Consider the following 27968-nt stretch of genomic DNA (forward strand, 5'->3'; position numbering starts at 1 on the left):
ATGACTGCCACATGCCCCATCATGGCAGTCATTTAAAACATGTTCCACCTCTTCATGAGTGAGGAAACATCAAATAACTATATCTACACCACGACGATATAACGTATCGTTAATCACTAGATAGTTTCGCATTTGGTGGCGGATGCGACGATGGTCACTTAACGATAGTTTGGGGTGGAACCATTGTGCTTGGAGGTAGACAAGAATGTCACCATACCAAGGGTCAGTAGTGTTGATAAGGTAGATAGCTTCATCTAGAATAGGATCATGCGCTATCTCATTAGGAACGACAATGGGAAGGTCCGACAAAAGTTTGGAGAAGACTAACGAGTTCTTCGCCTTGGCAGCAGTGAAAACCAAATCAAATTGTTGGAAGATCACGATTGATGTCAAACATTTCCCTCCAATTACTTGACAAGACAAAATGTGTCTCATGGGATTCTCCAAGGCGATGACAGTAATCTGTCGCAACGGGATGTAGTGCTAGAATCAGTTGACAGCAAAGATGACTGCCAATGATAGCTTTTCCAGAAGTGAATATCTGAGTTCGGGCCCAGCCAGACCTTTTTACAGATAATAGATCACATGTTCACTCTGATCATCATGAGTTTGAACCAAGACCATTCCGATAGAGGATGGCGAGGCTACCAGGTATAGAAGAAAGTCGCGGCCATAGTTGGGAGTGCTAAGGAGTGGGGCTGATATAAGCGCCTTTGTCAAGGCATCAAATGATTATTGAGCTTAATCATCCCACATATATGGCACTCCCTTCTTAAGTAGGCGCATAAAGCTTTTCGTCAACTCAACATAGTTTACGATGAACCAGCATAAAGCGTTTGCTTTCCCTTGCAAACGTTGGAGCTGTAGAATGGATTGTGGTTCAGGAAATTGAGTAATTTCCTTTAACTTATCGAGGTCAACCCTAATCTTGTACTTGGAGACAATGAATCCAAGTAAGCATCTAGACTCGACAAAGAAAACACATTTATGTGGATTCAGGCGTATGTTGTAAAATCGGCACCTAAGAAAGATGGATCTTAAATGGTTTAGATGCTGCATTCATTGCTTGGAACGGGCTGGAAGGTCATCCAACTAAGCTTGAATGATATGCGTGATATCGTGAAATGCATAGTCCATGGCTCTTTGAAAAGTTTCTCCAACATTCTTTAAATCAAATGGGAGTTTTCAATAGGAAAATATTCCCCATGGGAAAACGAAGGCGGTTTTGTGCTAGTCTTTGGGTTTTATAGCAATCTGGTTGTAACTTAAGAATCCATCCATGAATGAAAATGATTCACAACTGATGTAGTCATCAATGATTTGATCGATGAATGGCGTCGGATAACTATAATTGGGACACACAGCATTCAAGTATCAATAGTCGACACATACACGAATGGTTCCTTGTTTCTTATCGACAGGAACCAAATTGGAAACCCATTTCATTAAAGGAACAGGATAGACGAAAACAACATGCAACAATTTTTCCACCTTGTTTTTTATGGTTGCCGTTTTGCGGGGATGGATCGGTCGAAGCCTTTGATGGACAAGTTTAGAATTGTCATAAAGCTTGATCTCATGCTCGATAATAGATGGATCTATGCTAGGAATTTCCTCATAAGACTAGGCAAATACATCGTGCAATTCCTTAAAAAGGAAGGTGAAGCTTGCAATTTCCTCAGGATTACAATACACTCCAATCTGGATGTTTTCCACAATTCCTGTCTAGACAGAAATATCGATGAGCAATGTCTTTGAAATATTGCCCATGTTTCCTTCCGCATCCAAAGTTTGGATAGTCGTATAGGGTGAGGAAATGATTTCTGGTATGTTAGGTGACAGGATTTGAAGAGGCATCATGTTTGAATCATATATCGAAACACGATGGTTTGTCCTCCCAAGGTCGCTCTTCTAAACACATGATTTCTCTAATATCTTCGTCCATAGGTAGGACTCGATTGAGTGGATCAAAACAAGGAGCAGTTATGGGAGGGGCAGTGGTATCATTGGCCATAACCAAAGTGATCGAAGATTCAGATGCAGATTGAATGGCTTGGTAGGCCAATTTAGCTGGTGACAACAGCATTTGTTCTTCGTAAGTGTAAATGTCTGAAGGAGATGGTAGGATCCATGGATCGGTCTGTTCATGAGGAATGGATGAAATCATATTGGCTGTCTACGAAAGCTTGGGTGGTTGAAGAGGGAAACAACCCATCAAGGAAGAAGCCTTCAGTAAACTGGTATCGATACTAACGTAAGAGTCAGGTACACCACCTACTAGGGGTACAGAGCTGCTTGGTAGCGGGGAATAATCATGGGTGCAAAAGGAAAGCTGTTCCACTATGACTACCTTTCCATCCAATGGAAATAGGATGATGCGAAAGACAGTAGACATAATGGCCGTCATGGCATACGTCCAACTATGACCTAGCAAGAGATTATACTCGAGCTTTTTGTCTACGACTTCTATGTCCACCATTACCATTTTCCCATACAAGGTGATGGGGTAGCTAGCTAGGTAACCTTTTGGGATGAAAGTTTGTCCGTTGAAATATTTAAGGGAATTCGATAGTGGGGATAGGGTTGGAGAGCCCAAAGCAAGCCAACATGAAGTTGACATGACGCAGGTAGAAGCACCTTCATCGATGACAATTCTATGTATGCCTTTACCTTTTGAAAATATTTACACCTGAAATGAAAGATGGTGGGAAAGGGGATGTTTACATTTTTCCATGTCGAAAATTGCAAGCATGGAATCCTGTGAGTCGATACCACCAATAGCCAAAAGCTAAGCTTTCCTTGGTGTTGGACATGTTTGTAATACTTTGAGCGCCAACATAGCCGATGGCGCTTGTGCCAAGTCTTCTACAATGTTGTAGTTTTGGGTGGCACGTGTAGATATATTATGCATTATGCATCAAAGTGCCCCTTTAGGGGGGCAAATCACAAGTTCAGCAACTGACCATTCTATATGAAAATCATTATGTGGCAGTGGATTTTGACTTGAGGAAGGTTCCTCTGTATGAGCGACAAGAGCTCCATAGGATTTGGCTCTTGTTTGTAGATCTACCATTTCAAAGGTGTAAATGGTAGAGGATCCTTCACTAGCTGAAGGATGTTGTGAACTACTATTGCCCCCTTACAAGGGTTGGGGTTGGTTTGCAATAAGGTGTTGTTGTTGCTGAGTGGGGAAAGGATTATTCAGGATAGCAGGGGTCCTACCAGTATCCTTTTTAGCAATGAAATTTGTGCATTACTAAAGACGTGGGAAGCGATAGGTCATGTGGTCTTTAGCACAAATTTTTCAAGGGAATCTGGTGGGTTTATCCTTTCCATCGTCAGGAGGTGCAGCAGCCTTCTACTTTGGGTTTTTCTGCTTTGTTGGCTGCTCCTTAGAAGGAGTGGCCTTTTTCTTATTCTTCTTGTTCTTACCACCGGGCTTTTGCATAGACTGCACATAGTTTATCATGATGGTAGGAAGAGAAGTCGATTTGGTAGAGGGGTCCACTAACATCCGGGCAATGTGACCCTGAGTTATTTTATAGCAGCCTCGAAGGTTGCAACGATAATCCCATCGGCGCGTGCTCCAGGGTGCTGAGTTGCGAGGGGCATTGGGATTACATCGTAAAGAGTGCCAAACTATGAATATATCAGATCTAAGTGTAGGGCACGACGTATGGATTGGTCTTCTATGACCGCACCACCTAAGGTGACATCCTTAGCAATTTGGGGCAGTAGGGACTTGTAGAACCAGTCTGTCAAGAGATAGTCTGGGAGGAGAGCTTTGACTAACCTCTGCCTATGTCTCCATTCATGTATATGATTGGAGATGTGGGTGGCAGTATCCTGACATAATGAAGTGAGGAGTTTCGTCACAGTCTCATAGCAGATGGGTAGCTGAAAGTGCTTGAAGAATTCCATTGCTAGAGCGTCAAAGGTATTTATTGATGTGAGTGGTAACTCAATGTACCACTTGGCTACGTTGCCAGTCAGGGTGTGGGGAAAAAGATGTAACCAGATACTATCATCTACCATGGAGTTAGAAACACACCAAAGATGATAGGTGGTGATATGGGTACCCGGATCCTCCCCTTGTTTCCCTTCGAACTTGGGGATGTCTGTCGGTATTTTATGTGGGATTGGCGGCCAGAGTAAGTTATGATAGATGGGGTCATTTGTAAGTTTGTACAATTCAGGAATATCCAACATTTCCAAGAAATGCAGAGAGTGTGATGCCCCCGACTCGAACCAAGGCAGTGAAATATGACTTGAGGATCCTTGTAGTCCTCCCATTGTTTGAGTCCCAATATTATACATAGGTTGTGTGGTGTAGTAGTTGCCTTTGGGTATGGCAATGTAATATGGATTTCAATGGGGATTGTGATGCTAGGGTATAACATTTCCACCAGGATAAGCAGTGCCCCCTTGACTCATTTGAGGTTGCGATTAGGGTGCCCCCATGGATTGGTTGGGACCTCCTTGATGATTCCCACCCACCACAAAACTAACCATATGTCCTTGACTGACATAAGGAGGGCTCATGTCAATCAGTGACTGACCATGCATGCCTGAAAACAAAGGGGGAACTGTTACGTTCCTGACCAGTATATACATATTGAGAGTGCCCCCAGATACTTAAATCTGGGGTTAGAACTATACAATGGATTCCAACCATATTGTTGGTTGAAGGGACCCATGCTAATTGTGCTATATTGAGCGTTATAAGGAGCGATGTATGTAGCACTTATCGAAGGTATAGAGTTCGACACTAAAGGAGTGGAACTCGGCATAGGTTGGGTTCCACTCATGGAGGGTGTCATGTGAGGGTTTGTACCTGGGACAAATGGGATAGAAGGGTTTGACATCAATGGATTGGTAGTTACTATCGACTAGGGAAGTGGTGGGGGACCAAAAGTGTCCAAAAATTCCATGAACCATTAGCCATTGATGGGATGGATGGAAACATTTCAACTGAAGACACAAGGTGTATAGGTGCAACGCAAACCAAGAGTGGGTATGGATTCGTGATGGGAGGGTTATAGGGAGGAAGAAATCATGCAGTAAAGACATCCTCTGGTAAGCTTGAATTGTCAGTTGTCCAAACAGATTTCTATGTGAGATCTCAGAGACTGATTTCCTGAAGATGGGGAATCTGGTTCACTGGAGCTCAACAGATCTTCCATAATGAGTGGAGGAAGTCCTAACAATTTTCTAGATTGATGACGAGGGCAGGATGTAGCCACGGTGATCGATAATATTTATCAATAAATTTTATAATGATATTTATTAAAGTCTCAATGATAACACTTGAGCGCCTAAAAGATATTTATTAAATTCTCAATGATAACACTCGAGTGCCTAAAATATAAAAAATACACTAAGTGAATCAATCAGCAAATAGAGGGAAATGACCCTGTTTGATAAGCACCGATCACTTGAGATGAAACCCAATATCACAATGAATAACAGAGAGGGCTAGCCAAATGTATAGTTATGGTTACTATAAAGCTTTGCCCAAACCTTATATTAAGGGGCCAATTACTCTCGTGAAGACAAGCACCCTCCCAAAAATTGAAGAGAAAGTAGGTTCGTCTGTGTTAGGTACTAGGGTAGCCCGCCCTAGTCACCTTGTGTAAGTCCCTAAAATTATGGCCATTAAGGATACCTCGTATCATAGACATCATCAGGGGGGATATAGTCACAAACAATACGCTGTGTGGGCAGGATACCTGAGCCCTCGACTCAGCTCTAAAATGCCCGAAGGGATCCCTAATACATAGAATACCCAAAGGTGTTGTAAGCAAAGGTGAGCTACCTTCACTTACAGTCCAATGTTGTCTCGTATTTAGCTCCGCTTTTACTAGAGTGGTCTTGGTAGTATGAGTGTAGAAGGAATTTTCTCTCTTTTAATGACACTAGTTTTGGTTTCTGATCTTGGGAAGTTTACTCACACTGCCTATCCCAAGATCCTAGCCTAGACTAATGTTTTTTGCTCTATAAAGAGTTACTGATTGATTTTAGATAGATTTTATGTGTGCTTTTTTAGTGTCTTCGATAGGGGTGTTGACGTATGATATGTGGTGGGACTCTGACTCAAAATCATGCAAAAGACAATGCTTGAAAATATTCAATTCGATGACATAAGTTGTGTTCTACAAGTGAGAGTCTTTCATACATTCATATTTGTTCCATGCATCCTAGTCATTATAACACTGGCATAACTGACAGAAATCTTTCTGATGCTTTCTAACAACTATTTGAAACCAAAATAAAGTAGATTTTAACCAGCTAAGCAGAAGAATGAATAAAAAATTTGATTTTTCTTTGATAAAAACTTTTTAAGAAAGAAAAAAAATGGTTTCCTAAAACAAAAAAAATTCTTTTAGGAGATGGATCTTGCTAACAAACTACAACTACAAATCCTTTTCCATTCCATGAGAAGGTTTCCCATCCCTTTGAGTTTATGGACACAGTTGCATGTCAAAATTTGGGTGACTAACACTCTCTAGCAGAGGCTATAGAGAGTTACTGGTCCCACTAACACACTATTTTTGCAGACACAGAGCTTTATAAACCTCTGTTTGTCCTGATGGGCCAGAAAAGGAATGCATAAGTATAGGAAGGCCTAGAAGGAGGAGGAAACTAGGAACTATCTGGGTGAACCAGGAACAAATGTATAGTCCCCAACGGAGTCACCAATTTTTCTATAGGATAAAATGCATGATGTATGGAGAATGGAGATACCCTTAAGGGCATTCACAAGACCCTTAGTAGATAGTAAGATTATTTGCAACTATCACAAAGCTACATGCATGTCCATATACAATAAATAACTATCAAAGCAAAACAGATTCATTACCTCAAGCCTCCGTGTAGATTTGCTGGAGAGCACAATACAGCTAGGTGGAAATCCCCTGAGATGGTTCCAGATCAAGTCCTACACATATAAGAGACAAGCATAATCACAACATACAACCTTGACAATTAATACATGAATATATAAAAGACATCTAGTTACACATAACTAAGCTACTCATGCTAAAAGGTATTAAACAAACAACTAAATGAATGATAGTACCAACACCACGGAGTAGACAGTACAACTGCAGTTCTATATTAATATCGGAAGAGTGATTACAACCATCTGTTGCATTAGCCTTCCTTTACCCCTCCAGCTCCTCTCTCTCTCTCCCTTCTTACCAACTTCTTATGCTTAGATTTGAGACTATGCTCGACAATCAAGTAACCTATCCTTTCAAATGATTTGACCTCTATCACCATAGCCCTAGCTCTGCTTATGTAGTATTTGAGTTATGGTTGCCAAGTTCCTCCATGAGTGTTTTTAGGTAAAATCAATGATGTTTCCATGCTTTTGAGCTCTTTCCCATTTGTCTCCTTCATTAGGATTAGAAATCCCTTAAATAGGTCAAACTCTAGATTTTTCCTTGCTTTTCTGAGTAGATTTAGGAGGGAATATAGAGATATTTATGAGTCAATTCACTCCTTTGATCTCTAGATTCTCATTAGGATCCACTAACATTGTCCCCGAACCAATAACTACAGTTATTAGGGTCACTAACGCTCCCTTAGGCTTACAGAGAAGCTTTATAAAGCATGTTGCCAGTGTATAGAAAACTTTAGTGTGGAAACAAGGCCTGTGATTTTGGCTATTGCTTCAGCCATCATGTCTTTCTCCTCTAAGTTGATGAGGAGGTCATTTTGTTATATAATAGTGGAAGTCAAAATGTATTATTTTAATCATTGTAAAAGACAAACAAGTAGAAGTCCAATATTCATGTATGGACTCCAGATTCATGGAAGTCAAAAAGACATATAATACCAAAAGTCATATGTAATTCCAAAAGTCATTTGGAACTCCAAAGGTTGCAGATGTCTAAAGGTCAATAGAAGTTAGAAAGTAAACAGCCATGAGGATGTGAAAGGTCACTCCTCGAGTTATAAATAGATCCTCGTTTCTCATGTAAAGTACTTTTAACCTTGGCTTATCCCATATTTCATTAGAGAGACAGAGTTATTACTTTTTGGGAGTAAGTAGTGGCTCTAAAGCTCCACTATTGGAGCTATTATTTTCTGTTGTATTTATGTATCTCCAAAATTTTACTTAATATTCAAGCCTTCCAAGCCAGCATGTTTCCACACATGGATTGTGAATGTTTCTGAGACTATTTTTTGGATCTTTATGGTTCATGATTGCTTTCGTAAGTATTGAATTAGTTGAACTATTCTGGTTACTTTAGTTCTTCTTGCTAGAAATGTGTTGTAATGATAATAATGATAACTACACATATGTGAGCTATATTGCTTGGTGCTAGGTGATTCTTTCTATTTCTACATGTGTCTTCATTAAGGTAGTATTATTACTTGTCTCTTAGAGGCTCACTTGATTTCTCCGGCGTAGTGAAAGGACTTTGATACATCTACAATTGGACACTCACAAGGCACATGTGCTTGTGCTAGCTTATAAGGGCCTGACCCAAGTTCAGAGGTGATTTAGCCAAACAAATCTCGATACTACTGGCCCTTTCGGAAACAGTCCGCGGAGCGTGGACTGAGATCTCACCCGACGTAGTATGGGAGGGTGCTAGAACTTGGTTTCTGCACCCTAGAGATGTCTAATGATTTTTAGTGGTCTACATATTTTCCCTGTGCATGTTGCTACTCGCATCTATCAGTACCTCGCAGCCTGCAATGCCGCCTTCATGCAACCTTCTCTTTATTATTCTTCTTCCTTGATTACAGACTCAACTTCACCCTACGCACTCAGCTGCAGGGGTCTGCACACTTAGCTGCAGACTCTATTAGGCCTCTACGCACTCAGCTGCAGAGCCTCTTCCTACTACTACGACCCAAGACACTTTGACCTTTTCTCTATGCTTGCTATCTTCTAGAATCCATTTATTTCATCCCCAATTCCTTCTCTTTAAAAATTAGAGCCTTGCTCTTATTTATACAATCCCATGGTCCATGGACCATGGGTAGGCCAACATTACATTACAAAACTTAGGGTGGACAACCCTATGACTCAACATACATTTCATGCTCTGCACACGCAATTCGCAGTCTTACAACATTATTTGACCAAAACTTGGGCTTTGAGCCCCAAAACATGTTGTGGGGGGATTCCATGCCCAACAAGCACCCAACACAAACATCGTGACTCACCCTCGAGTCACTCTGTCGGTGCGGGGTCCCTCCAACTGGTCCAAACGACCTGAGTGTCTGCAGTGCCCTACGCTGCTACCTACTGAACCTACTGCATTCTTACTTTTGAACCCTCTGTGTCTGAATTGTGTCCTTACCTCTGTACTCGCATCTCCTGCATATGTTTATAGTCCCATGCCCTTGTCTATCTCCTCGGGTTGCGAAGACTGTGCTTTGGCCAGTTAGTTAGATAGTCTGCCCACCCATGTAGGGCTTCAAGAGACTATCGTTTACTTTGCCTGGGAAGGCTTCTCCATTTAGTTTGACTAGCTAGACCACGCCTCCGTCTGTGACCTCCTTAACCATGTATGGTCCTAGCCAGTGCATTCTGAATTTTCCTGGAAAATTTTCAAACTTACTATCATACAACAGCACTAAGTCGTTTACCTTGAAGGTGCGCAACTTTATTTGGCGGTCGTGCTAGGCCTTTTCACACTGCTTTTGTACCTATTGATGAAATCCAATGAGAAACCATTCTTCCTTGATTTCTTCTAATTTCACGAGCCTTTCTTCCAGAGCTTCATGGTCTGTCATGCCTGTGAACTCTGCTATTCACAGACTAGGTACGATGTAGTCCATCAGCATGATAGCTTCCATGCCATAGACTAACCAGAAAGCTGTCTGTCTCGTCAATTTCTTGCATGTTGTTCTGTAAGTCCATAGTACGGAAGGTACGCGTAGGTCCCAGTATTTTCGCTGCGTGTTGAACACTTTGGTCAGTGTAGTCTCTAGTATTTTGTTGAATGCCTCTAGTGTCCCATTAGCTTGTGGGTGGTACGGTGTACTTTTTTTATTATACACTTAGAACTCTTCTGTGAGCGCGCTGATTGTTTCATTCAGGAAATGTGTTCCGTGATCACTCATTAAGATTTTTGGACAGCCAAATCGGCTCAAGACATTTTCAAACAAAAACTTCGCAGCTAAAGCGATCGTGTAATCTTTAACCAGCCGCGCTTCTTCCCATCATGTCAGGTACTCCATCGTGGTGATAATGTAGCGCATGCCCATCTTTCCCTGAGGTTTGATCGGTCCCACAAAGTCGATTGCCCATTTTTCAAAAGGTTGCAGTGTCATTTGTGGATTTAATGGCATCTCGTCCCTCCGTGATGGTTTTCCAATCCTTTGACATATATCGCAAGCTTTACAATGCGCTTTCAAATCCTGGTGCAGGGTTGGCCACCATAACCCTATGCGAAGAATCTTCTGTGTGGTCACGTGTCCTGCATAGTGTCCTCCTGTAGTGCCCCCATGTGCTTCTTCGAGGATCTGACCTTTTTCAAATTTAGGTACGTATCTTTGCAATATCTCATCATTGCCCATTTTGTATAGGTGCCCCATGATGACAGAAAAGTACATCGTGCGCACCACCAATTCCTTTTCTGTTGGACTGAGTATTCCTTTGGTGCAGTCCCTGTTGTCAGAAAATGGATTATATCTTTGAAGTGTCTATCTGCGACGCGTATTACAAAGAGTTGTGCATCAGGTAGTCCCTCCTCCAAATTCATGGGTTCCTCACCCATCTCTATTTGTGACAAGTGATCTAGTCTTGCGTTCAGGCATCCCAGCTTGACTATGACCTCAAAATCATATCCTTGGAATAGTAAGAAACATCTGCATATGCGCCCCCCCAACACGGGCTTATTCACTAGGTATTGCAACGTAAAATGGTCGGTATACATCTTGAAATGTCCTCCGAGTAAATAGTGTCATTATTTTTGGAGCACATACACCATTGCTAACCCCTCATGCTCGATGGTGGAATAGTTATTTTCTACTTTGGACAATCTCCGACTTGCAGATGTGATCAAGTGATCCACGCCCTCCGTGTCGTCCTGTGTGAGTACTACTCCCAGCGCAATACATGACACATAAACATGTACATGAAATTCCACATCCCATTTTTTGGAAGACAAGGATTGGAGTGGAGGCAATTTTCCCCTTCAGGTCATCCAAAATCTTCTTGCAATCATCATTCCAGCAATATGTAACATCCCTTTTCAATATTTTTTCCATCGGTGCTATTATTGGGCATAACTTTCGATTAACTTCCTATAGTATCCGATGTGTCCCAAAGTAGCACGCAGATTTTTAACACATTGCAGTGCTTCCAAATTTAGAATAATGAAAATCTTCATAGGGTCCACCATCAGTCATTGTTTGCAAACCACATGTCCCAGCAGGTTTCCAAAGGGAATGAAGAATGTACACTTCTTAAGGTTTAGCGCAATCTGGTGTTGGTGGAAAGTATCCAGCATCAAGTGTAAGCTTGCTACATGGTGCTTAAATAATCCAAAGATAGTCCAATCGTCCAAATAGACCTCCAAGAACTTGTGGATGTATTCTTTGAACGCAGCCACAATGATGCGTGAAAAGATGGCTGACGCATTCTTCAGTCCAAACGATAGAATAGTGTATTGAAAGTAGCCTCATTCTGTTGTGAAGGTCATTTTTCTCCTGTCTTCTGACACGATCTTGATCTGATGGTACCCTGAGAACCCATTCATGAATGAGTATGCTTCCTGACTACCAACATTCTCCAGTACTTCATCTATGAATGATGTTGGGAATGGATCATGTACACAGGCATCGTTCAGCTTCCTGAGGTCCACGCATATTCTTATTTCACCCTTCTGGTTTTTCTCCTGTACTACCATAGGACTCACCCAGTCGGATTCTTCCACTGGCTCAATAATTCTGGCTACAAGCATTTTGTCTAATTCTTCACAAACCTTTTCTTTATATTTCGGGTTTAAGCGGTAAGGCCGCTACTTAACTGGCTTCGTTTTGGGTTTCAAGGTGATCTTCATCATCCCTAAGTCACCAATGATCCCTTTTAAGTCCGTAATTTTGGGCAAGAACAAGCCTTGGTATTCGAGGAGTAACTCAGTGACCTTATCCATTGTGGCATCGTCCCAATAGTCCCTAATGTTGTGTTCTTTGGCTCTGCCTCCATTCCAATGTTTACCTACTTTATTTTTAGCGGCACAGTGATGTCGGGATCCTCAATTGATGGTCCTCGAATCTCGCAACAACCTTCCATTTCTAGAATGTCAATATTTCATGGGTCCTTATAATCCTCCTCAACATTTACATTATAACACTCTAGCGCACATCTCAGCTGTGTCGCCCATTCTGGCTGAAGTACTTCCATTCGCTCCTGGGGTATTCTGAAGATAACTACTTTTACTACCTATAGCACATCGTCAACAGTATCCCACAAATAATCTTAAAACGTGAAATTTAACATAAATCCCTCATGCAAGACATCCCATTTGCTCGTACCATGGTAAAGCTTTGTCTCAGTATACCAATTCATGGGTATGACATCGAGGGTATGATAGAATAAATGTACCCATTCAGGCTGTGGCTCTTCCTCATAGACCTTGGTCCATTTCACAAGGTGTGTACATGGATCATCCCATCCATCATATTTGTCTACTAGCCACATCTACGGTTTCCCAAATCATAGGCGCATCATCCTTTTGCATCTGTGCCAGTCCTCAAAACTTCCCTGATGCGTACCCCACCACCTTGTGGGCATCGTGCGTAGTGCCCATTTCAGAGCATTGAACCATTGTTGTTCTGGTACTACGCTTTCAAATTTGTTCAGGAATTCATCCACCATTGTCAACCTTCCCTTACCTTTGTTGTCATGTAGCGCAGTGATCTAACTATCATGTTGCAATTAAGCATTGTTACTTCGTGTAGCCGATTCTCCCAGTGCTCTATTTCTTCATATGAATCCGAAGTGCAGGGGCTTTCATGCTCCCACGAAATCCTACCATCTGCAATCAGGTTCACCCAATTCTGTTTTCACGGGGTTATCTTGTAGATGCAATCGAGATCGTCATCGCTATCATCATTGTGCACCGAGTTAGTGTATCAAGCTCCTTCAGCTAGATCTAACCAGACTACTACGCGTAGTGACTTTTTCTCAAAAATCATTTATCACTTCTTCAGATTTATGACTCCATTCATATCGGTGGCCTAGTCTATTCCTAGTAGTGTGGGATAGGGATTGTTGTCATCGACAATCTCTATTACTTAAAAATCCACCTGCGCACTTGCACCTTCAATATCTACCATTACCCCTTGCAATATTCCCATGGGAAAGATCTTTTGTTGGTTCGCCATTCGCAACTGAATAGGAGACTCATATTCCTAAAGTAGGAGTATCTTCTTAGTCAGGCTTGTAATCAACTTACAAAGTTACATATCAGTAGATCTAGGCAATTAAACCTATGACCCATCAGTTTGCAAAGGACATTGGTTTAATTAAGGGAGCGTAGGAACTCCCGCATTTTCCAAAGAAGAAAGAAACAACTAGTACTAGTGTATTGGTCTTGACACTAGAATATTTATTCTTCACTCCTGAAGATATGGAAAAAGACACTAAGCATCCATATCATCTTCCAACTCTTAACGAGGGGTAAAAGAATATAGTTTTTCATTCTAACGACCTCTTTGCCAGGTTATATGGAGAAGACTCCTCATATTATAATAAAGAGTAGGAACACATGATTGAAAACATGGTCGACCAAGACTTGGGTTGTGTTATCACTCAGAAATTTCTCTAGAAGTTATTAAAAGAAAGAAAATGACCGAGGTAACCACAAACCAACTTTGGAGCATAGGCTCTAGCCAGCATAGGCTCAGAGAGGGCTCTCTCTATATGATTTAACTTTGTTTGCTGGGATTTCAGGCTAGTTATGAATGTTCTGGGTGTTTTTTATTTGTATTCAAGATTGGATGGTGGAATCCTTGAAATAGATGGATAGAATGATGTCTTTAGACCATTGGGCTATGGAGTGAATAGAAGGGTAGCAGAACTTGATCAAATCACTAAAGGGAATGTTCAAAGGGCAAGCTAGCAGAGTAAAGTGTAGGTCTTTGGAACAGGGAGGTGCAATGGTTTTAATCAGGGTGAGAGAGAAATTAAGGGTTCTCAGACCAAAATATAAACAAGGAATAGAGGGTAATCAAAAGAAAAGGGAAATTAAGAATCCTTTGATCTGGATTAGCAGGAAACAACCTAAACTAAGGAGTAATCAAGAATTCCTTAACTTAGATATCAGTAGAAAACATTTATATGCATAACTATTAAGACATAGTGTAATTAAACAAATTCTGAGATATTGTTCTAGTTATAGCATTTAGATTCAGAAATAAATTCAAGATTGTGGAAAATTTTTAAGAAATATAACGATAACATAAGAAAATACTTGTCTGCACTTCGCTCAACACATGAATCCCATGAAATATCTTGTCTTTATTCATCAATCCATCTTGTTGGCTCAGTCAATGATACAATAGATTTACAGTTTTTTTAATCAAAATTCTATAGAAATGTCTAAGAATCCACACTACATACTTTGAATTGTGAAGTACTTATACAAAAATTATTACAAAATATCTCAAACTAACTTGAGATTTAATCTAGGAAATAAAAATATCTTCTTGCAAGAAGATAGAGACAGCTATTGAATTGCTTCATGTTGTCCCATTTATTTTGGTACTGCTAGCCTTTTATGGTTTGATTTTGGCCCTTTGTGCTGCCTTGCTGTTTGATCTTTCATGCTGGAAACTTCATTTACTTTTGGCTTTCATCTGATACTCTTTGACTCTACTAACCTATCTTCATATTTTCACCTAGCTGTTTTATTTTACCTCTTTACTACATTTTTCTTACAGTAAATCAGTCAATTTCTCCCACATTTTAGCATTAGGAAATTGGATTTTTAACATCCTTCTATATATCTCATCTTCCTCGGTGTACTTGGAAAAATTAGGCTTATTGACAAACAAGTGTTTTACCTGATGCTGGAGGTAAAAGAAGTTTTCAAAGGTCTGGTACAGTACTTTGCTTGTTGGTATTGCCTTCATTGAAGATGTACTGGCCTGTTCTTTTGCTAGCTCTCTGAGTTTGTTGTTGTAATCCTGTTGTGTCATGAGCTTTTCATTATGACTAAGGGACTGGGTAACCCTTTTTCTCTCAAAATTTGAAACTTAGCCATAAATCTATCAATGGCTACCTTCATATTCTGACATTTGTCCTCGAGGCTTAACATCAAGTTTCTCTTGGAAAGGACCTTCCTTACTTCCAAAATTGTTTCTGTTCTGTCCTCAATTTCTAATTCCTAAAGCTCATATCTGTTTTTACTGTTAAGGAATTGGATGACTCTGGTTGCATCTTTGGGAATCTTTCCCAATTCCTCTTTTACCTTTTGGATGGCTTCTGTAGCCATCTTTATTAGATCTATCTATTCAAAGATTACCTAGATATATGGCCAAATATCATTGACAGAGTCAATGATATTGGCCCATAATAGTTCCTTAGCTTGCCCAAGAGGTTATTTCAGTGTTGGTTCTTTTTCCATGGCTTTTATTCTCTCATTCACTCTAGCAGCCTTTTGCACTTCTTCCTTGTGCATGATTTTAGCAAGCTTGTAATCAGTTTCCAATCTTGACACCTTTCCTTTCAGCTTATTCATTTCTATAACCTATATGGAAATTTCCTCCATAGCTCTAACCATTTTTGTTGCTTCATCTAATGTACCTATTGTTGATGTAGACTATGTTGAAATTTTTTCTACTGTGGCCATAGGAGTTGTGGGAGCCAGTGAGGCTACGAATGTAGAAGGGATAATTGTTGAGACTGTTGGGATGAAATTTACAAAGGTAGTGGCAATATCACTTTGCTTCGATTGAATTAACGTGTCCAATTCATTCTCTATCTCCCTTAACTGATCATTTAATTTTAGGACTAAGTCCATCAATTCTTCATATCTGGTTTGGTTTTCCAAGACTTCATGTGTCTGGGGATGCTGCAGCTGAGGTATCTTCAATTGTTTTTTAAGTGTCATCATTCTTCTTCTTAATTAGTTGCTCAGTGGCTTTGATATTTTTGGGATCATGTCCCAATTCAATCACTAAGTCTTCCAAAGACTTAATTCTAGTATTCTTGGCCTGTGAGGAGGCCTTCTCTAACTGATACTGAGTTGAGATATTGGTCGATGAATTTTACAATTAATGGGAAGCTATGGCTTTACCTGTAAGGTTGGAGTAAATCATTTCTCCAGCCTATTTATGAAATTCAATTTGGTCTATGGGATGAATATCCCTCCCTAATACCTCAAAATAAATCTTTTTATAATCTGTTGATGTCCTTGGTGGTTGCACAGTTGGTTTTATGAGAGACATTTTCATCTTTCCTTCCTTGATGTCAAAAGCTGACATCAACCTAGTTTGATTTGTAGGTGTGAGATTTAAACACTGTGCATAAGGTTGTGCCTTTAATTTCTCATTTCTCTTTTCAATTTCTTTATACCTATCTTTAATATCTTTGTCCTTGTCAGTAGGCCTATTGAATGAGGAGACTTCTACACTAAGATGCCTTTCCAACATTTGAGTCTGTGATGTGGATGGATCTTGAGTTTCCCCAGATGTAGTTGTGCGCTTACTCATGTCAAACTCAATGTTAGTTACCTCTGCTGAGCCTTCTGTGTCTTCCTATTCTGAGATAGGATTGAGTCGTGGCCTTTTGCTTTGGCTGCCTTCATACTACATGTTGGATGTGTCCATGCCTAAAGTGGAGGCTTCCTCCCTGTTCCTATTAGTATTATTTTCCTCATTCTAAGTAGTCTGCATAATGGGAGGGGTGCTCATGGTTCTTTATTATTGTTCAGGTAGCTGCAAAAATGAGCTTTCATCGAGTTTTATTTCTAAATCAATCAAGGGATTTTCAACATCTACCCTTGTGATATCCCTATCTACAAGAGTGTTCTTTAACCATTCAGATTGATTTGCATATCTTTCAATCTATGGTATGGGATGATGAATGTAAGGCCCTAATTTGACCTTTTGTCTAACTATGGTCATGAACCCTTGAGGTTCATATCAACACATAAAACTGTTTTGGAAATTCATCTGTTTTAGAATCAAATCTGCCTCCTACCCTGCTTCTCTAGAGTTGCAAATGAAAGGGCCTAATTGGTTTTTGACTCTAAATTTTGTTCTTTTCTTTGCTAATACAAAATTGAATTCATCAGAATTCATTGTTTGCCTATAGTACTCTAGAGAAAATAACCGCGTGGGGAGGTATTTGGGGAGTTTGTATGGGGCAAGCTGGCACCCACAGATTCTTATTTATGTGTGGTTTTGGTAAAGGTACCAATATCCCACTTTACTTTGCTGGGACAACTGAAGGACTCTTTTGATATCTTGGCTTATTTTGGGTGGAGGGCTTCCTGTCAACATAGACATGACTATATGGACAAAAGAATCAATGAAAACTGTATAAGTGTGTGGTGATGAATATTTGTGGAAAAGTGGTGTCCAAAATATGACAGACTTGGGTTGGCCCCTAGTATCAAGCTTCTGGAGGGTAAAGGGAAATCTGTCTGACTGGTAATATAGAAACATATGGTAAAGTACATATGAGTACTTGAACACTCTCTCATTATGCATTCTAGTAAATTGTTCATGCATCCTTTCAACTATGAACTGGACATAATTGTATATAGTAGTAGGAGGCTTTCCTAGGGTGAAAATGACATGAAGGCCAGGATAAGCTCATCAAAAAATTCATCAATGGTACAACCCAAAACACATGATATCATAGTGATAATATGCTTGCCCCTTTCAAATAAAATGGCAGAAAGATATGGAGGGGCATCTTTGGGAATGTGTTGCTCTTATACAATGAAAGTTTGGAACGATTGGGCCAGTTTTGATGGACTAAACTTGGTGTATTGGTCTAAAAAATCTCCAATTGAGAGTGGGGTTAGGTTTGGACCTAGTTGGACTTATAACATCTCATTGATTGATTCAACTAGGACTTTCTGGTCAGGGGACATTACAACTCTCTCGCTAGGATTGTAACAGGCATGGCACATGTGGACAATTTCAGGAAAAACATGTACTTGGGAAAATTGGTATTTGGGAAAATTGGATTCCCAAAGACCAATGTCATTAGAATGGTTCAGATATCTGTCCCTACTCGAACAATGAAGTCTGAGCAGGACCTCATATGCATTTTCATCAATGATTTGAAAATCCTTGTCTGCCAGGGGGAGGTGGTCTAAGTCCAAATGGGGAGTTTTGATGGGTCTAACATCCATGGTGATAGGGGAAGCCATAATTCAGTTCTTGTGGATTTGAATTTGACTTTCGCATGTGTATTCAGAGGTTTTGATGGAAACTAACAGTTTTTAGAAGGGTTTGGGCAAAAAACTTTCAAATTTGAAGTAATTTTAATTAATTTTACTTAATTAAAACACTTTATAGGATGAATCTTTTCAAATTTGAAAGGGTGAGTGGTAATTCATGGTGAAATACCTGGAAATGGGTGAACTATCTTCAAATTGGGAGTTCATGACAACTGCAAAAGTTTGAATGGCTCTAGTATGGATTGAGAGGTTGATTTGGGTCTCTGCAGCTTCGTCAGGAGTGAATTTGGAGTTCAATTGGTGAATTCAATGTTTGCAGGTGTCCCACTGGTTTGTAGAGGTTCATAAAGAAAATGAGCGAAAAAAGGTAAAAAAGGGCTTCTCTGCCTTTTTATGGAGCAACAATGATTTTTTGGTGGGTAATTTCTAAATGAACAGTGGGCGGTTTATCAGGTTGAGTGGGGAGGTAGTTTCCCAAGCCATCACACCGCTTTTGTGGAGGAGGCGATATTGAAGAGGGGTCACCCGTTCTACTCCAGCGATCGACACATAGAAGTCGAGGGGCTAGGGAAAACTAATTTATCGGGTGGGTAAAGGTCGACTGTCATGTGCAACCAATATGGTTATGGACCATTGGATTAGGGGGATGGTGATCGGATGACAGTTGGGCGACGGAAGTGCGCATGTGATAAGAGCATGGGTTTTGGGGCGGGGGGGGGGGGGGGGTGGTGGAAGTGCTTTAAAATATGACGGTTTGGGGTTAATTAAGACTTAATCATGGATTTAATCGATCAAGTGGGGTTTAATGACGGGTTTAATTGGTTTTTTTAGGATATGTGGTAAATGGTATAGTTTATATTTAAACTAAGGGTTGGGATATTTATTTAGGGGATTTAATTAATATACGGGAAAAGGTATATGGGGATTTATATGATAAAGTTAAAATTAATATGAAATGAGCAGAGTGAGCATATCCTTAAGCATAATGTAAAATTTGTGCATTTTATTCACATACATTTGATACTTAGGATAAAGTACTTTTGTGGGTTTTTTGAGTGAAATAAGATTTACATGGGGTTTATTTACTTTACTAGGCAAATGAAGTTTAACCTTAGGAAAAGAATTTTTATTAGGGAAATGAATTTTATGAAGGGAATTCTAACACTTGATGTCCATAAGTCATTAAGACGAGGGTTTGGTCCCACCTAAAGCCAGAAAAATGCTTTGAACCTCTTTGACTTGAAGGATTTAAAGTGCTATAATATACTTGCGGATAGGAAATTAGTAAGTAAGGGGAAAAATGAATGAGGGGGAGTTAATCATATTAACTTGCAAACCTTTGTTTTTTCTTCCATAATTGATCATACATATAGAAATATGTGTCGAAGCATGATGCATGTGTTTTTATTCAATCAACTTTATACTTCAGCAACCTTTCTTATACTTACCCATTACTTACTCTACCATTTTTTCTTCATTTTATTTGGATGCATTTAGACTAGAAAACCCTTATCATCATTTTTCTTTTGAAAATTAATCTATCTAATTCTAACCTTATATCATCCAAGGGCTCAAATTAAACTGATGAGCTACTTTATTTTCTCTACCTATCTAATGATCTACCAAGATTAAACTGTTTGGTTAGATTTTATTCTCTAACTATAAACATAAAATTCAAAGCATGAAATAACCAAGATTAAACAGTTTGATTACCATGGATTGTGGCATGAATAACAAGTTGCAAACAATCATTATTATGCATAAAATAAAATAGTAGTGGCATTTAGACTTGCACACTTTCATGGTCTCTTTTTTGTTTTTGGGGTTCATATATTTTCATTTTTTTTACCTTCTCTTATTCTTTTTGTCCTTTGATATTTCTTTTAGGACATACCCTCTTTACATTTTTTAATTTTTAATATGGAAAACATTTGTAGAAAGCAAAGGTATGTACAATATTACAAGTCTTAACCTTAGTCATTCAAAATTATGACTCCTTTTGGTATAGGAACCTAATAGGTTGGAGGCCCAAAGGCCTCTTGATCTTTCAAACAATCTATATAATATTCCTAGACATCCGAAAAAATTGTTATCAAAATATGATCCAAACAAGACGGTGAAGGAAAAGGATCATCTTGACGACTTCTACCTACATATGTAGATGTTGGAAGTAAGGTAGGATGATGTTTCTCTCATACCTTTTCCTTATAAATTAGAAGGTAGAGTAGTAACATGGTACCAGAGTTTGCTTTCCAATTCAATTCATAGTTGTAGGGAGTTTAAGAATTTTTTCTTAGATAAATTTGTTGATGACAAAACTCCCACATGTTACTGAACGAACTCAGAAATAGAAAAATTGGGTAAAATGAACAAGTAAAGGATTTTAATCATAGGTTCAACTGTATATTGAATAAATTTCCCTCGAACACACAACCACATGATTCCATCACTATTGATTATTATAATATCACCTTGCCTGCTAACATTTCTCAATTTGTCAAAAGAGTTGCCAAGGAAACTTTGGCATTAAATTTTGCTGAAGTGATCGTCGTTGAGAAGGACTTGTGAGTGATCGGGGTCATTAATGGCATTGATGAATCAAACGACTCCAAATAAACTAGTAGGAAGTCTTAGCCTTCTACCAACAAGGAAAAGGAAAAGGAAACATTAGACATTGAAAGCTTGAGCAGGATGGTAAAGACACTTACTAACGAAATATCAGAGTTAAATAAAAGGTCAAGAAATACTACTACTAGCCATAAGGCCCCAAATCCCCCCATTTTCAAAGGAATAATAACATCATCAGCAATCAACCTGCCAAGTCTATGTAGAGCTTGAATGCTATGTTGACCATAGAAAGTATCAGCATGGATAATTATTATTCTTTTCAACAGGAATATCATTCATAAAATACATTCCTACAATGGAACCACAATATGAACACTCTGGATGCACAAATTTTGGATACTTTATTGACATATGAGCAGTTAGGATGAACAGAAGAAGCAAAAGCGCCTGCAGTGTCTAAATAAAGCAAGAGTGTAGGACATGTAGTAAATATGTTCCATTGCATTCACAATGTTGATAAAAGGAATGTTGAAGAAACTGTTGTAACATTATCTGGTTTTGATAAGTTTGTATATTAGTCAAAATAATTTTAAAATGTTAAGTTAGGATATGGAAGCAAAAGAAAGAAAATTTAAAATGTTAGGATAATTTAATGATTTATACGTATCCATATCAATAAAATGTTAAGTGTTAGCTGCCCTAAATAAAGAAGGCAAAAGGAAAATAAAATGCTAGGGAAGAAAAAAGAAAAGAAAGGCTTCATTTCATGTTTTTATAAATGCACAGGTGTCATGTTGCTAGTCAAAATGTGTCACAAGTCAATTATCAAATATTGTTTCATGTGAAGAAGAAAAGGCAGAGGAGTAAAGGTTTCCTCTAAGGTTTATATATCAATTATTTGGTATTAATCCTATTCCTAAGTTTTAAATCCCAACATTACCCCTCTGCCCACATTACCCTCCACCCACTTGTTCCTAATTTCATTACACCCCTCATACATTACAAATAATCCCTTTATGTGGTATATTAATATCCACCGGCCCGACCGGGTGTCCCATCACATCAGGAGTTAACCCTCCACCACCTCTCACTCCATCTCCACCCATCTCCCAAGATCCGATGATCCGCATACGATTTTGGCCCCACGTCACCATATGAACTTTACTGTTAGGGGAAGAGGGGGTCTGAAATGGGCGGTATATGAAACTGCACCCACCCCTACAAGTCAACTTCACAATGTTTCAAACCTCCCTCGGGTGAAACCACTAATTGCTCTCCCCCATCATAAAAGTTCTTTCCCTCGCTCCCGATATTTCTCTCCTACCAGCTGCACTCTCTCCATTCACCTTCTGCCACCTCGTCTGTCATTAACTCCATAAAATCACATTCATTCCCTCCATAATTAAGTCGTTAAGCATTCAATTTGTTTAGCCATTAATTCAATGAACCCACTCTCCTTCAATGCAAAAACCAAATCTTTTATATAAACCTCCTTTCCACTTGTGAACAAGTTACTGAGTCCATGTATTATTACTGTTAATTGACTTGTTATAGGTTTGTTGGATTCAATCCCAACATTTTCAACCTCCAACGACACTCTCTTCTCGATCATTTCTAGCCTGTCACCTCTGCTTTTGACCCAAAAACCTGATTCCCTATACATATTCAAACTCCCAATCCAATTTTCATTCATGTTCTTAGCCAAGATGCCTCCAAAGGATAAAGGACTAGAGGAACCTATCAATCCTCTGATCTATCCTCCCATATATCTTCATCACGTTCCTTTTGCTCACAGAGACTGTAAAATCCATGAGACACTCTGTGAGTTCCACCTGTTTGAGATGTATCGCTGGATTGAGGACAAGTATATAGACAAGTCAAATGATATCCAGCTGTGGGAATCTAATTTACCCCACTACATTTTTTCTCGCACCCATGACTCCCTATATTTTATTAGAAAGTGTCAAGCATCATATCTTCCAAGCCAAAGAGCCATCGTTACCCCCACTGGAGAAATTGTATTTAACATTACTCCTCAATCCATAGGCCAGATGATGCATGCCCCCACAGTAGAGAATGCTACCCCATTTTCCTATGAACCACTGATTGAACTATACCAAAAATTGGACTTTACCAAGAAGGCCAAAACCTTGGAACTTTTCTTGACAGAAGATGATTCACAGCCAAAGAAAAATCCTCCCTATCACTCCTCTATTTTCCTTGATAGAGCCAAGCATATTATCACATATTTTTCCTACCTCCTTGCCTACTAATCTGATCAATGGGTAGATGAGGCCATCATCGGATTTCTGTCCATTTTCTCTGTTGATTCTAAGCCCTCCATTATGTTTAACTTCAGCCAATTTCTTGTAGAGTCAATTCATCAGAATCTTATCAAATTTACAAATAAGGAGGTATTCAAGCATACCTCTTTGTTAGTTTACATGTTCTTATACTTTCATGGGGACAACATCCACCTTTCCTTACAAAAGATGGATGATCTAGGAGTGTGTTATCACAAAATCACAACTGAAGGGCTGCTGATCAGGCAGACTCTGTGTAACTATTTCAGACCAAGCTTTTGACTAAGGATTAGCCTCCCTAGCCTGAGAGGGCTCTCTCAAGAAAAGGTTATTGATTTTGAATGTTGATAAGAGGGCTAACTCTTGTACAATAGATTTAATGTAAGCATAACTGGTTGGAAACACACCAAAAGATATCTCATTGGGCTATGGAGTCTATAATATCAAGTAAACAAGAAAAACACAGTGAACTCATAGAAATCAAGGCTCTTAGCATTACAAGTCAAACATATTCCACCACACATAGCTTGCTGTATACACAGGAAGTCAGAGCATATAAGTATGAATTCTGAGTGATTGCATACAACAAAACCATAAAATAACATAAGGTATAACACATCATCACTTCATTTGACCATGGCAATCCTTCGAGAATCTTGAGAAGAGTATAACTCTGTTTTACTATTACTGTAAAAAAAGATCTTACAGTGGCCCAAAACAACACACTTTTTCTATTAAGTATCCAACCTTTTTTACATCTAAGTTATTCCTATATATAGCCTATCAAAACACTGCTGTACGAGACTCCTCATCAAGCATGAAGGGAGCTCGGGCTTTTGACATAAATGACCTTAACAATAACATAAACGAACTAATTTATTACAAGAGATATGATGCTACGAAAACAGAGGATTCCATCATATTGGCACTTTAAGTCTTCTTCCTTGTATACCCTGATGTGTCCTTTGAGCTTGCCACCTGTAGTACTGCAATAATAACCATATCCAAGCTTAAAACAGATTCAATGTACATACAGCTCCGGATACTTGATGCATAGATGACTTCAACAACCGAAAAGAAAATGAAGCCTATATTCTTGGTTGCTGCCTCCCCTCGGTGTTCATATATTAATGATCCATCTTTAAGCCATTTAAACCTTGGATAGTCCCGTGTGACTGAAGAAAACTCATAACCCATCCATCCCACAACTGGACAAGTGTATCATTTAACACCTCAGCAGCTCTATCCAAACCCTAAAATTTCGGAGATAAAGTAACTTTTAGGCAAAAGACAAAACTTCGACTTTTTCTTTGAATATTTACACCTGGCCTCCTTTTCAAAATTTCTGACTGATCTTATATAGTCTACATGCTGATATTAAACCATCTCTTTGAATATATGCTGATCTCAGCATTCCAACTCAAGCTTTAAACCTAACCAGTCATCTACAGCAGTTTCGTAGCGCGCTACGAAACTGCTGTAGGTCATCAAAATTAAATATATGAACCTCAAAACAGCAATATTTCAAATCTATGATTCCTTTAGTCTTTCCATACAGGTGTGAAGACACAAAAAAGTCTCAAAAACTTTTAAAAAGACAATGGCCTAACATATATCAAAATTTGAGAAAACACATTCCTCCTTGAATCATTTAGCTAGCTTGCCTAGCTTTTCTTTCAGGCTGATGACTTCCTCCTTCAACTTCTTGTTCTGTGCTCTTAGACTTGCATTCATTTGTTTCATAGTTTTTGCCTGTTTTAGAGCTGGTATTGTCCATACATAGGCATCAGATACCGAACTAGCTTGACTGATAAAACTTGTTTTACCTTTCATCACAGCTTTCTTATAACTAGTATATCTCACTGCCTTCTCTTTAAAAATATTATGAACCTGAGGTATCTCCTTACTTGCTCCAGCTTGTTTTGTAATGGCAACCACATTTCCACTTTGACTGATAACCACCTTATTGTCCTTATTCTTGTTTTTAACTGCTTGGACTATTCCAAAGAAGATTTCAAGTGCCTCTGTCCTAGGCATGTCTGAAGGGACTTTCTCTTTTTGAGCCTTTTCTGCTTCCTTTATTTGCCTCCTAGTCATTGGTCTGCGAGGTTTAAAGGCATACTCTTCACCTGGTTCTTCAAACTTTAACCTTTTGGAAGCCTTTGACTTCTTAGAACTCTCAGGTGAAGATTGTGTTAGATCAATATGCATAGGTGCCACCAATTGATCTGGTTCTATCTCAAGTGGTTCAACTTGGATTGGATGTTCTTGTTCTAATTCAATGGCTTCCAGCAAATCATTTAGACTACCCTTAGAAACAGGACTCTCTTCCACATGAGCAGATTTTCCTTTTTCTTTGTTCAGCTGGCCTCTAGTTCTTGCTCTTGAAACTCTTTCAACTTCACTAGACTTAATTTCATCTTTTCTTTTGTGAGTCTTCTGTTTAGATGATTCTGGTGTTTCTTTAAGCGGCAACTTAGAAGCTTCTTTTTCAGACACTTTGGATGATTTTGAAGTTTTGACTACTGATGCCTCAGGAGTTTCTTTGACTGCTAACTTAGGAGTCTTCTGTGTTGATGCTTCAGGTGTTTCTTTGACTGTTACAGACCTCTCTGGCTTCTTTGTTTTAGCTTTGGGCTTCTTATGGTCTGTTATTTCTTTCCTAATCTCAGCCAAAGTAGTATCCTCACTCCTATCTTCTCTTTCTCTCACAGGTAATGGAGTGAGGCCCGTTTTACTAGGGAAACCGGCCATGAATACAAACGAATCCCAGTCTTTACCAATTTTATGTAGACTATCCAACACCAATAATTTAACCAGACCATGATGGAAAAGAGATGTTTCATAAGCTTCCTTTTTCAACTGAATCTTGTCACACATCTTAGAAATACTCCTGAATAAGTAAAAAGGGATGTCTATTGAGCTCTTACCAGTGAAGTGTAGTAGCAGCTTGAAATGATATGAGTAGACTTTGTTGTACCGACCTTCACATGTCAAGTACTTCTGGATGCATGTCAATAATGTAGCATAATTCTCCTTAAGATAGCTCCTTGGGACAGCTTTAGTAAGATCTTCGTCTACATATGGCGCCTTTAAGAACTCCTTACACGGACCCATATCAAACTTGAAATTCTTGAACCATTCTTGGCCACCTCTTGGGATTTCTGTGACTGTAGAAATGACTTCAGGGGAAACCGGAAACTCCAGCATGGCCACCTTTGAATTTAATCCCGTGAAGTTCACTGCAAATGCCTTGGTCACTTCTGCATGTCCACCTTTGAGTTTTTCACAGAACCGCCAACAACCAGCAGCTCTGAACGCCTTTGCTACTTCCTCATCCCTGAGGGTTGCATCTAATCCCTCCGGCTCTGTTCTCACACATCTACCCGAACGGTGCTCCTTTCTTTCCATGTTTCTTTGCACAATTCTACACAAGGCAATGACGGTGGTTTGCAGCACGATAACACTCTTTGGCTGTAGAACTCAGGCTCGTTTGCAGTAGTCTGATTAGAATAAAGCTCACGCTTTTCATAGATTAGAAGACATTCATATGCTATGAAAAACACATTATGGAATGACCACTTCCTATAACGTCCTCCAAACTGACACCTAACTCAATGAAATCAGACCTGATGGCAAAGTAATGGCTAATCATGACACGTAAATGGTGTGAGGAAACAATCATAACCGGACTCGTGACTCACCACTTCTCGGATTAGACATTCCAGGAAAAAAAACTAGACAACAGCCCGAAACCCCGATTTCGTAGCGCGGGTAGTTCAAATTTAAAGGAATGCGCTACGAAATCGCTGGCAAACGGGCCGCTACGAAAACACGCAAACATTATTTAGCAGCAGAACTGACCAATCACACTCGCGCTACGAAACTGCGCAAGTACCTAAGAGATCATACCCACGATGCGAAACTGCGCAAGTACCAATGACATGACATGACATAACTAACCATGATGGAAGATGACTAATGCCCTTGCCTTTACACGAATTTCATTCATAACTCTTGAATTTCAAAATTTGAAATTGACATAAGTTAACAAACTTATTTACAAAACCTCAAGACTTTATAAAAACTTATGGATAATTAACATATACATGAACTATAGATTCTAGTGATAACAGAGTGGATGACAGAACAGAAACCATCCTGGAGGTGAAGAAAGTTCTGACATAGAAGAGCTTAGTTTTACATCTGATAGAGAAGTGTCACACATTAGAGGTAGTATTCAACAAGTTTTTCACAAGGATTGATGCATTGAACCAAAAAGGTCTGCCTTCACTGTTTGTAATCAACGGTAAATTAATGACTAAGGAAGACTACATGAAGAAGCTTCAGGACATTTCCAAGGATACAACTAAGTCCTCCAATATCAAAGGTTCTATGATAGGCAGAGTGTTTTATGAAGCCATCAACAACATAAGTTCTATTCAACATGAGATAAAACATATTTTCATAGTTAAACCCATTTTTTCTTGATATACTAAGGTAGATAAAATCTACCGCAAGGTAACCAAGATAGTTGTTCCAAGTGAAGAAAGATGGAAAAAGTTGTGTGAATTTCAAGATTAAAGGACACGTCAACTTCACCAGTGCAGCACCCGAATAGTGGATAATCAACATCTTCTCTCCTTCATAGCAGGGCCAGATGTTTACATTCATTCTTTTTGATCGAATTACTTCTATTTTATCGAAG

The sequence above is a fragment of the Pinus tabuliformis genome, chromosome 7 (assembly GCF_031772625.1).
Source record: "Pinus tabuliformis cultivar Carrire ecotype Pingquan chromosome 7, CPIR1, whole genome shotgun sequence".
Lineage (NCBI taxonomy): Eukaryota > Viridiplantae > Streptophyta > Pinopsida > Pinales > Pinaceae > Pinus > Pinus tabuliformis.